At 37.4% G+C, this 12,773-nt stretch overlaps 1 protein-coding gene and 1 long non-coding RNA gene across 7 annotated transcripts in view; one reads left to right on the forward strand and one right to left on the reverse strand.

Annotated features, from left to right (window-relative positions):
* The window catches only part of RAPGEF2 (Rap guanine nucleotide exchange factor 2), a 252,907-nt gene that overhangs the window by 195,817 nt on the left and 44,317 nt on the right, over window positions 1–12,773 (reverse strand). The window lies entirely within an intron of this gene.
* Window positions 408–7,033, forward strand: LOC109262466 (uncharacterized). Its single transcript, XR_008421644.1, has 3 exons — window positions 408–507; window positions 1,874–2,013; window positions 6,782–7,033. It is a non-coding gene; the product is annotated as an uncharacterized LOC109262466 (long non-coding RNA).

Consider the following 12,773-nt stretch of genomic DNA (forward strand, 5'->3'; position numbering starts at 1 on the left):
GTGAGGATTCTACCAAACACACAGGAATTGCCCAGGAGGCCAACTACCTTAAGAATAAAAGATTCTGTGCAAGAAATGTGAAATTCACAAAAAAGTGTGGTAGACCAGTAAACCCCTCCTCTTAACCCTACTACCACCATCACCCAAACACTCATGTTCATCCTGCCCTTAGTATTAGTATCCTGAGCAAAAATTAAATTTTTACAAATCAAAAAAGAACAGAAAACACACACACACACACACACACACACACACACACACACACAGGAGTACTTTTTCTTCATCACTTTTGTCTTTTCTAAAATTGGTAAGTCATTCAAGCATAAAAAAAAAAAAAAACCAGCACACACCCAGATTTTTAAACTATTAACATTGTTTTCTCTGTATCATTTTCCACTCTTTCCTTAGAAATGAACAAGTTTCCCACCTTGGAAAATCTTCACCTAACCCTTCCTAAGTCCTCTACAGCAACAGCTCTGTTTCTTAGCCAAGACTGGGGAATGAGAGGTACACTCCTTTTGTCCATTTTCTCAACTATCCAGTTATCGTATGACCTTTTGGAATCTGATCTTTGCCCTTAAGTTGACTGAAAGTCATTTCTCCAAGATCACCAATAATCTGGCTAAACCAAATTAATTTTCTCTTTTCCCCTGTGGGCAGCACTGTTGTAGATGCTAAGGATGCACTAGTATACAAAGCAGACAGAACCCCCAGTCCTTGTGGATATTACAGTCTAGTGGGACAGAAGAAATTGCATAAGCGAAGTGTAAAAACTGTTGGTAGTGATGAGCAAGAAGAAGAAAACATAACAAAGGGAAGGAGAGGATGAAGTGTCATGAAAGGTGGCCTGTGCTGATCACTCCCTCCCCCTTGGGTCTTCCCTGGCCCCCCTCCAGGTGCTCTGCAAGCTGCACCAAGTCTCTTCAAGGTGACTACTCAGAGGTTGGTCTCTGAACCTCATCCTTCTTAAAAGGTCCTTTCACTTAGAAATCACATCTGCTCCCAGCCTACCTTTACAAATGATCACAATCACCAGCTGATTAGTTACCATTCCAAGCTGCTGGAGCACTGCTCAAAACAGTAACTAAAATCCACACTAAATTTCCCCTACCTAAACCTTTCAATTCTTCTTCTTCTGCCACTGGTATACGTGCCCCAGCTGCTCCAGGGAAAACCCTGGGAAGTTCTCCCCAATCTAGAGCCGCTACCCATAGCACCTCTTTTCTCCTTTGTCACACATTTAGTTTTTTCCAATCGAGGTAAGTCCCTTGTCATACTTTGTTTTTTGTTGTTGTTGTTGTTGTTGTTTTCATTCTATTTTCAATGGCATGGACAGTTTCAGGCCATCCCCCTTTCATCATGCTTATCATAAGGCACTCAAACAGTTGTTTAGGCTGTCCTGCTCCCCTGGTGAAAAGCTTCCATCGATCACCAAATTTCAGGCATATCACATCTGCATTCAGTGCTGCTACACTCTGTACCCGAGGTCCTGTCCCAGCCTTCTCCCACTCTTCCTCTGCTCCAACCTCTACTCGGATGGCTCTTCTGCCCAGCAGCATGCCGTGCAAGACACATGCCTCCTTCTGCCTGCACATGTCCAATGCCCAATCCATCCTGATGGGCATCGCAGCTCACGTCCTCTGGGAAGCCTTTTCAGACCACTCTTACCGCTCTACCTTTCCCTAATATCCTATATATTTATTAATCCATCATTCATAAGTAACTTACCATATGTTCGTTTGTATTGTTGGTATTTTTTAACATATATATGAAATAACTGTGGGAACAAGTCAATACAGGCAATACTCAATAAAGACCGTATACTCCCAGAGAGGTACCATGTCTTATACTTCTTTATCCCTATAATCCTTAGGAAATGTCTAGAATTACTGAAATCCAGAATCTGAGTGGCAGAGGGCTCTACACCTAGTAGTTACACTAAATTTTGTAGTTTAACTATTCCTGAGACAGAGAGAGATCAACAGTGATCACACTAAGATCCCAATGCAGAAGGTAAGTAAGAAAGTGTGTCTGGTCGCTATTATCTGAAAATAAATGTGTTTCCTCTAGAAGCACTCACCCCTCTCACCCAGCAGCCCTCCACCTCCACCACACCTCACTGCCTGAGCTTCTAAAGGGGTTGTTTGGTTTTAATTTATGTCTCTGCTCTCTTCCTTACCTCTTTAGAGCACTAATCCACGTTTGGCCAGTTCCCGCTTCCTGATTATTTTTTTCTTCAATTCTTTTGGTTTTTCTCTTTAATCCCATGATTTTTTTTTTCAAATCTAACACAATATCCATGGTTTACACAGTTTAAGTGTCTGACATGCTGAAATAGAAATACCTGTGCTTCTACTCACTCTGACATGAATTCTTCACTAATGATAACTTGAGTTTGAAAACCCTTAGGCAAAGCGAGGATACACTAAATTCATGTATACACACATAATATATAGAAAATCATCGCCAAACCCAGATTTGAACTGTATGTTTTCCTCTAAGTTAAAAACATACTGATTTTAAAATAGCAGGAAGAATTAGAACTTTGTACCAGGTGGCCTGTTCTAAATGTTCTCATCGAGGCAACACTACTTTAAACAAGACTCCTTTATAAGTCATCATTTAATTAATATCCAAGTACCTTGAGAACCAATAATAGTTCAACAAACCAGCTGGAAATCCAATATCAGATATAATTACTCACAGCTGGCTTTATTCAACTGATGTCATATTAAATAAACTTATCCCACAGACCTTTTCCCCTCCCCCCGCCAGGAAAAAAAAAAAATTCCTTCAAGAAACATAGAAGGCTCTTTGTGTTGAGTTGTCTTATTTTTTTTAAGTTTGCAGAATATATTCCAATATTAAAGATTTTCAGCAAGAGCACATAGTAGTAACGATTTTCAGTAGAGCACATTGTTATTTTTTGTACTATTCTCTGTGCTTGCAATACTTCAGATCCTGGGAGCTTTGTTTTCCTTAAGACTAATATAAAAATACAATGAACATCTGTATTTTTATCTGGCATTCAGTTTAATGTTTCGATATCAAGCTCTATCTGTAATTTTTGTAGAGATGTCATGTCTCAACAGCTTAGTAATATGAATTATCCAACAAAAATACTGGTTTCAAACCTACTATTTTTAAGACAATATTTAAAACGTTTTACTATATTGTACTACCCATGGTGTACGAAGAGTAACTTCTTTATAAACAATAACTACTACCCATTATATTCCAGGCATTAGGCTGGATGTTCTATACCTATTGTCTCTAATTTCCGTAACTCCCATCTTCCAGTAGGGATAAATACCTACTAATCAGCTATCTGTTCTGGAATAATATGGCACAAATTTGAAAACAAAACAAAAATTAAGCACTCTACACAGCTCAGCAAAGTGGTGCCCAAGTCACCAGAAATGCTTCCAATCTGAAGAGGTGTTTGCAAGTAAGAGGGTAGCAAGTAACAAAAGACTATACTTTCATCTTACAGTTATATCTGTAGTTATATATATAGGCAGTGCCTACACTATGGCATGAAACCTATTTACTTCTTCCCTCCCCGAGTACTCTGTCTGGAAATAATACTACAAGGAATGACAGAAGAGACTACTGAAATGCATTTTGTAATATGCCTCGCAGGGTAGCACAGTGGGTAGGAGACTGAGCTCTGGTACCAGGCTGAGTTAAAACCCACAGCTCGGCCATGTGCATGTTTTGAACTATGGACAGAGTAACTTACTCTGAGAGCCCGTTTCATTTGAAAAATGGTGGTGAATGCTCAACCCATAATGCTGTTGTGAGAATTAAATGAGATAATGCCAGCAAAACCCTCAGGGGCTATTTTGATAGTTGAGAGGTATAATGTACAGATATAGACAGAATATATGTGGGTTCTCTCCTCCAGGTTCATTAATATTTACAACAACCCAAATTTTAAGTGCAAAGATTTAAAAGTATGCTTCCCAGGAGGTTGAAAACTATTTTCTAATAACAATTACAACAGTTATCAAAGATGAATTTTTTCAATATAAAGACTCCCAGATTTTCAACAAACATTTTGAAATGTGTCAGAGATACATATAATGAGCAGAATGGAAACCTTAAGTTTGTTGCATGCAGCCTTCTGAGGTTTCTCTCCAGAATTTTAAAATGCGTGCTTTAAAAACTTATGAAAGTTCAGAATATATTGGGGAGATAATCTAAATTACTATCTCTCTCAAAAAACAAGTCTTAATTGCCTCAATTAAGCAACCATTGTATTTCTGAAAGGTATTGCCTTCTTGATTTATTCATCAAACCTGACCACACACCAGGGATCAAATTTAACATGTATGAAGATAAGCAATTATCTATGGCTAAGATTAACAAATTATCACAATTGACATCACAATCAAAATCATTTCTTTAATTCAAAAGAACACTTTCATGAAACAAAAACTACAAGGGAACTACAAATTATATATGATGCAAACTTCTGAAAACATAATTTAACTATTTTAAAAGAAAACTACCTCCAAATAGTTAAGATTTAACCACCTGCTTTCTAAACCCAGCATCACAAAAGAAATTCATTATAATATTCAATTTTACTAATAATTTTTTACAAAATTCAACTTCACTAACAACTTTTAATTCATATTAAGCAATCTTTTTTTAAAAAATTTTTAAGTGCATTTATCTGGAGAGAGACAGAGACTGCATGAGTGGGGGAGGGTAAAGGAGGTGGGGGGGGGGGGAATCCCAAGCAGGATCCACGCTGTCAGCACAGAGCTTGATACGGGGCTCAAATCAATGAACCAAGAGTTAGATGCTCAACCAGCTGAGCCACCCAGGCACCCCTGAGCAATCAATTTCTAAGAAGTTAACACATGTATCTTAAAATGTTTAGAATGCAGGGGGTCACCTGTGGGGCTGTCTGTCAAGCGTCCAACTCTTGATTTTGGCTCAGGGCAAGATCCCAAGGTTGTGGGATCAAGCCCCAAGTCAGGCTCCACACTGAGCCTGGAGCCTGCTTAGGATTCTCTCTCTTTCCCTTTGTCCCTCTCCCCTGCTCACTCACTCAATCTCTCCCACATAAAAAGTGTTTAAAATGCTACACAACAATCCAATTTTATGATTATATCCAAGATTTTTTTAACCATATACATGAAACAAGGTCCTCAATCAAATTGTTACCCTTTTTTTTCCCTCTCCTCATGATTTTCTCCAGGGTAATAACATTACCTATTCAAAAACACTTATGTATTCAAAACTTATAAAGAAATTTAATTTCTAATTAGTTCCAAATACGTAATCACAAGGAATTAGCAGAAAACAAAAAGTATGCCATAGGAGACATTATTGAAGAAATTGTTGCAATTTTTTAAATAATTTTTTAATGTTTATTTTAAAGAGAGAGAGAGAGAGAGAGAGAGAGAGAGAGAGAGAGAGAGAGAGACAGTGAGCAGGGGAGGGGCAGAGAGAGGGGGAGACTCAGAATCTGAAGCAGGTTCCAGGCTCTGAGCTGTCAGCACAGAGCCCAATGCTGGGCTGGAACTCCTGAACTGTAAGATCATGACCTGAGCCAAAGCTGGAGGCTTAACTGACTGAGCCACCCAAGTGCCCCAGAAATTGTTGCAATATTTTTAACTTTTAACTCTCAATATGGATAAGTAAACTCCACTTGAATATTAATTCCTGCCTTGTACCTGAAAAGTTTTATTGTGAAAAGAGAAAAAGGAGATGATTTACCAGACTGCATAGATAGAGCCTGCATTACAAATTCACTTAAATCAAGTCTACTTCTTTTTGGACCCAGTACTTTAAAGCACAGACTAGCAAGGATGCCTGGGTGGCTCAGTTAGCTAAGCATCTGACTTTGGCTCAGGTGAGTTGTGAGTTCGAGCCCCACATCGGGCTCTACGCTGACAGTGAGGAGCCTGCTTCTCTCTCTTATCTCCCTCACGCTTGCATGTGCACAGGCTCTCTTTCTCAACAATAAGTAAACAAAAAATAAATAAATAAAGCACAGACTGGCATGTTGTTAGCATGTTTTCATCCATGTTGTTTGTTGCACATAGAAAAAGGTAAACTGCATACTGCATTAACTTAAGGATGTAACCAACTCTAGTCTAAGCTCTCTGGGCTTCAATGCAGTTGATCTGAAGTAGACTTTCTTCACATGTGTGCTACTGAAATAAATTAAATGAACACCCTGTAGCCATAGTCCCAACACCATCAAGGATATTCCTGTCTTAAGAGGGGGACTTTAAAATCAAAGAGGATGTTTGAGGCTTTGTTCCACCATTTACCTTGAGCAAGTTCCTCAATTTTCCTCATCCATAAAATGAGGATAAAAATAGAAGTATGTTCTTCATTGGGTTTGAGATGATTAAACTTGCTTAAATATTAGCTATCATTAAGATCTCATATAGAAGCATGATTATCAGTTATTGACAGGAAGTAGCAGGGAAGAATCAATTGGTAAAAGGTACATTTCATAGGATAAATAACAAGTTAGATGTGTCCATCTATGGTATACCGGACATAACAAAAGGCTTTTTTATAAAGTCTTTTACACAACTAGAATGCTAACGTAAAGCTGAACAAAGACAGTTTCTTGATGAAAACCTATTAAACTAAAAAATAATGTGAGTGTCCAATTAATATGACTCCAATGCCACATTTCATACTTAGATAATAGAGTTAAAATGGATGCTCTTCTTTACAGATTAATAAAAGCTGGGTTGGAGGGACAGCGATAATGCCTGTGTTGTAACTGTCTTGCATTTTTCCACAGGAGCATTCACCTGATGATCTGAGGACAAGACTCTCCGTGTCTCCTAAGAAAAAGGATACAGCTGTTTCCATCTGTAAGTGGGGCACTGCTCTACAAGTTGACAACACTACTGTTCACACAGCCAATTAAAATTCTTTCCACACTGCTAATGAAGAGTTCCAGTTGCAGAGTTTTTAAATTCGGCTAATTAAAACAAAAAAAAAAAAAAGGAGCAAAACTATTTAAGCCACAAGGAAGTACCTGACAAAAGAGAAAAAAAAAAAAAAAAAACCCACAGAAAGTAATGAATGGGTTGATAAATAAATGGGTGGTTCCACTATGGCCTAGCCAATGTACATAACCTTTCTAAATAACAGACCACTGAAATTTTGAAGTCTGGAAAATATAATGCTTCAAATTTAACTTGCCATAATATATACAAAAATAATTTTACAGTGGTCAAACTTGATTCTGAACTATGTTTTTATCGACCTCTTGGACAACAATAACACTATGCTTAGTTTTCTTGGAAATACCATAGACTGACCCCATTACAAGTCCCACAATCAAAAGAAAATTCTCTGCACAGATTCAGGCAACACATTTTTCTCAAGAGACTAATAATGACGCCTTGCCACTTTTGCCATATGGTGGAATCTGAACTTAGGAATTCTTACTCGTAGAGTGAAAGGAGGAGGATGCAAAATATAAACAGCTGCATGATCCAGAAGGACAAAGGCTGAAGGAGACTCTGCAAATAGACACTGCCAATGACAAGAGGTGGCAGAGGACAACAATTAAGAGAACACATTTTGGCATCAGAACCCAGCCGCAATCCTGACTTTGCTATTTACTGCTGGGAGATACAGGAGAGTTACTTCACACTACTGAACTTAAAACTCACCATCCATAAACTGAGAATAATATCTACACTCTATAGAGCTGCTGTGAAAATCAAGATAATGTATATTAAGCACTTACTCACTGGTTATTATACAAGCTACTGCTATTATTTCAAATTTAAGGGGGAAAAGGATTGGCCAGAGACTCCATGATGCCAACCAAGACTGAAACTTGAGGAAGGGATTCCAGCAAGGTGGCCAGTGACAGTTTTGGCTTCCTTCAAGTTTTCAGATCCTATTTAGCAAGTACTATTAGTAAAAATTGAATAAAATTGTACAAAATGAGCAAACTGAGAAGACTTAGTTTTGTGTGCTTTTCCTTCCTTTTTTTTTTTTTTTTTTTTTGAGGGGGGTGGGCAGAGAGAATCTTAGACAGGCTCCACGCACAGTGTGCCCAGAGCCCCACTCCAGGCTCCATCTCATGAACTGAACCATGAGATCATGACCTGAGCTGAAATCAAGAGTCAGATGATTCACCGACTGAGGCACTGAGACACCCATCATCTGATAATCTTTTAAGTGTTGTCAATAAAGATGGTTTAGGTATTGCTCCCGTGGAAGACTGGCGATTAACCAGATAATCCTAAAGTCCTTCCAGACCCGGGACACAAGAAAGAGAACCAAAGGACAGTCTCACATGCCTTCCTTTGCTCTTTGTTCAAATATAATCTACATCTGTATCTATATTTATACCTAAGTAATAGTATTTTCCAAATAAGGAGGACAATGAAAAATAAAAGAACACTGAGCTGAAGTTCCTATAATTTATTATTGGATGGGGAGTGAAGAGGGGGAGGTGCAGGGAATAAGCAGGAACTTTGCTTCTTCTCACTTTTGGCAAAAATGCAATACAGACACCCTGAATAAAAATTATAAAAACCTGCTAGTTTATTTTTTTTTCTGCTTTAAGAATAAAATACTACCAACTTTCAATAAACTCTGAAATTCTGAATAAACAAATTGGGAGAATAACCAATTGGCAAAATTTTTAAGTGATACAACCACAGGTCCCCTCTGCTAGTACCACTACAGACACTTCATTATGCTTTGCTATCACTGCCACCTGCCTCATTCCATACTCCAACTCCTCCAAAACCAGGTTCCCTACCCCAACCACCTTGCCACTGCCATTAACTCAAGAGGAAAGGGAAAAGGTGGTGGAATGGCTTCAACTGCTTAAGGGATTGTCACAGGAGAAAGGTGATTCCTTTCGTAGAGAAAGAAACTCTAGTAGCAAATATATGTTGGGGGTCTTTTTTAAACTCCTAAAGGGAAAGTTGGTATTTTAAAGGACAAGGGAAGTCATAGCCTTAATACAAAGATTAAAGTTGTTATCTCTTGGGGGCGCCTGGGTGGCTCAGTTGGTTGAGCATCTGACTTCAGCTCAGGTCACGATCTCAGGTTCGTGGGTTCCAGCCCCACATCGGGCTTTGTGCTGACAGCTCAGAGCCTGGAGCCTGCTTTGAATTCTGTGTCTCCCTCTCTCTGCCCCTCCCCTGCTTGCACTCTTTCTCTCTCAAAAAATAAAACGTTAAAGAAAATAAAAAATAAAGTTGTTATCTCTCTAAAGTTTACCCTCCATCCTAAAGAGTGGATTTGGTGAAGAATTCCTTTTCACAAATAGATTATAAATACCAAGGTCAACAAACCTTATATTGTTGTAAAACCTGTTCGTCTAAAAAGCCGTTCATTCATGTTGGCCAGCAGGTATAGTCAAGTTAAGTCAAAGGCATGGCTTTGAAACCCTAGAAACCATTTTAAAAGGTCATAGGCTTATGATTCCCAAACTGGATAGTAAAAAATACAATAAACACAAAATAATTCAGCAATAAAGTTTAGTATATATCAGCCATAGTAGATGAATACAATAAACACATAACTTAGGAATATCACCAATAATAGATGGAACACAATGGCCCTACCTCTCCCAGGTGTTTAGTAACAACCCTGCTGGCTTTTTTTTTTTTTTTTTTTTTTAAGACTGACACTGAATTGGTATACCCTGTAGGCCAGCATTTATATTGCTATTACATAGCAGTTTCATTCAGGCTCACTCAACTACATCTGAGATCCCTACAATAAAGGGCAAAGCTGCAGTCCTAACCTCATGGTTAATGGAGTCTGCGTATGTTTACTGATATTTATAGATCATGAAGTTCCTTGTGAAGAAGGTACAATTGAGCATTATCTTTTCCTCACCTTGCATGGACAATGCGAGAATCTTGACTAGCCAAATAAAGTGAACAGCCAATGAACCAAGCTACAGGCCAACTAGGGAAACAGTTCCTAAATTAACTGAGCATCAGAGTCACGGGGTGAGCTTCTTAAATAATACATATTCCTGAGCCTCTCTCTCTAGCTGTACTAATTCTTTAACTCTGGAGACCTATGAATCTATATTTTTCATAAGCAGAATGCGTGTCTCCCCAACCCAAAGTAATTCTTATAGTCAGAGGAGTTGGGAAATATAGAAGGGAACACCTGAAGCAATCATTGGCTTCATATGGAGTGCAATTGGGTTCCTTGTCAAAAGCACCTAATTACCATTGTACTTGCTAATCTTATGGTGTTAGATGACATTATGATACCAGAATTATAATTTTTCACATGGGGTATAAAAATCATGGTATTTGTTTACAGTAAGTCAGCTTTACAGCTATCATACAGTAACCTACCTAACCAAAGATGCCATAGACCAATTAAACTGAAACTGCTAACATAAGAAACCTTAATGATTACAGGAAGCTCTGACTTAAATTTTTGGAATAAATGTATATAAGTATTTGTTAGTACTTTAAAGAAAACAGAAACACAGCATTTTGGGACATGGTAGGGGTAGCCTGACTTGGGGATCAGGATTTCAATTTCAGCTTTCCTACAAAGAAGCAAATGACCTAACTTCCCTGAGTCCCATTTACAAAAAGAGGTAATAATAATTTCATAGTTTTACCACCACAACTACATAAGGAATAGGTGTACCATCAATAAAAATCACAAACATATTTGAGCATCTGCCTTGTCCTAGAGACTACTCTAGGCTATTCTAACTACTTTTTATCAAAAATTTATCTCAAGTTGAATTATTTGTTTATAATTTCTCTTTCCCAGTTCTACCTAACTCTTCTCAGAATTCTAACCTAAAATGCAGCCATCATCCAAATTCAATTATCTGAGTTAGCAGTGTCAAATTCATTAAAACGACCTGTTTGAAAAAGGATCATTTTCAATCCTCAGAAGAGTCACATGAGGTAGATTATTCATTATCCCCTATTTTACAGATGAGAAAGTTCAGACAGGTATGTAACTTGCCCAAGTTCACACAGTTTGTAAAGGAAAGAAATAACCTAGCATTCTTAACCACTATGATAAATTCAATCTCTGCAGAATAAAACCACCACCAAAATAAATTGTGGTGCTTTCCTCCTAATCTCTGCTAATTCAGGATCCTGGGTGATAAAAACAGATCTCATGCTTCCGATTAGGTTTAATACTCCTTCCCCAGCACAGTAAATGAAATTGTCTCTTTAAACCATGTATCTACTCCATCTGGTTGGTCAAGGATATCCTGGTGTCTCTTGCCAACGTACATTTTTTTTTTTTTAATTCTCCATAAGCCGAAATTTCGAACTCAGAATGCTTTCTGCCTACCCTTTATTAATAATTATAATTTATATTAACAATAAATACAATCACCATTTTAGCTGGACTTAGAACTCCACTAACTTTATCCAAAGAGAGCAGTGAAAACCTGACAGCAAGCACAATTATCCTGCCTACTTTTGCATTTCTTGGTGGTTTAGAAGACAGCAATTCACATCAGGTAGTTTTCGTAAGTTGGATGTTACTGAATCTAATAGTTAAATTGGGACAATGGCTACATTTTAAGTTAGAAGAGTTTGGTAGACCTGGAAAGGAGAAATTACACTCAACAACAACAAAAAATCAACTTGGTGATATAAAGTTTTGACCGCCTGGAAACTCTGATTCTTTATATTTTAATTGAGGATATTTTTTTCAAAGGCTTCAGAGCAAGGAAATTAGAAAGTGACCATTTTCAAAGTAATCATTTAGCTTGTCTATACTTTATAACAACATATACAAGTAAAATACATTTTTTTCAAGATCAAAATGCCCTTACTGTTAAAAATGAGTTCACCTTGAAGCATTAGGATGCATTTACTAATTAAATGCCACAGGTTTGCCAAAAGAGTACTGTTTTATTCTTTAAGAAGCAATCAAAGGCATATATGAAAACTGTCACATCTTCTGCAATATCATTCAAACTAATTCCAGGAGTTTCTCCTGTCCTAAAGAGTCAACTCAGGTGGGGAACAATAATGCCCAGTAAAGGCTCTACTAGAGAAACAGATAACATCACATCTGTTCCACTACCTGGAAACTTTTCCCACAAAGAAGCCCATTATCTCCTTTCCCTTAAATACGTTTCTTCTCAAGACAGAATTGTTATTACTGAACATTCCCACCTTTGTTCAAAGTCAAAAGGAAGAAGAAATGCCTAAACATTCCATTTTCTAATCCTCTTGAATCATGTCAAAACAAGGAAGAGGAAATAAAAAGAAATGTTCAAAAGAAATTGTCAATCAAAATGGAAAATCAAAACGGCTAAGTTGGAATTTCATGCTGACTTTAAATGCTAGGTTTTTCAACTTTTTCCCACCTATGTAAACTTTTGTAAATCTTAAAAATCTGTCTCCCCTTTTAGTTTAAGGTTGTCTGTCTGTCCTCTATTTCCAATTTGAGAATCACTGTAGCCACAACAGCTAAATGTTTCCCCATGTTAATTTCAATGGCTTATGTTACAGAAGTTACAGGATTTTCTGGATTTCAAATATCAAATATAATATATATTTATATTATTAATATATTATAATAGTAAGTGTTTCACCCCTAAAAATTATGCTTTAAATAAATATGTAATCTATTAAAAAATGGCATGTAATGTATATTTATAAATAGATTATACAAATGACTGACTTCCTAGGCAAACAGAATTGTACCCATGGCACTTGGTCTATCCTCATACCAATTACTATCAAAACAGAACATGTTTCACCCACTTAATCTAATGTAGAATCTTCCATAACAGTATA

This window comes from Panthera pardus, unplaced genomic scaffold (assembly GCF_024362965.1).
Source record: "Panthera pardus isolate Hobbes unplaced genomic scaffold, ASM2436296v1 HiC_scaffold_13, whole genome shotgun sequence".
In the NCBI taxonomy this organism is placed as follows: domain Eukaryota; kingdom Metazoa; phylum Chordata; class Mammalia; order Carnivora; family Felidae; genus Panthera; species Panthera pardus.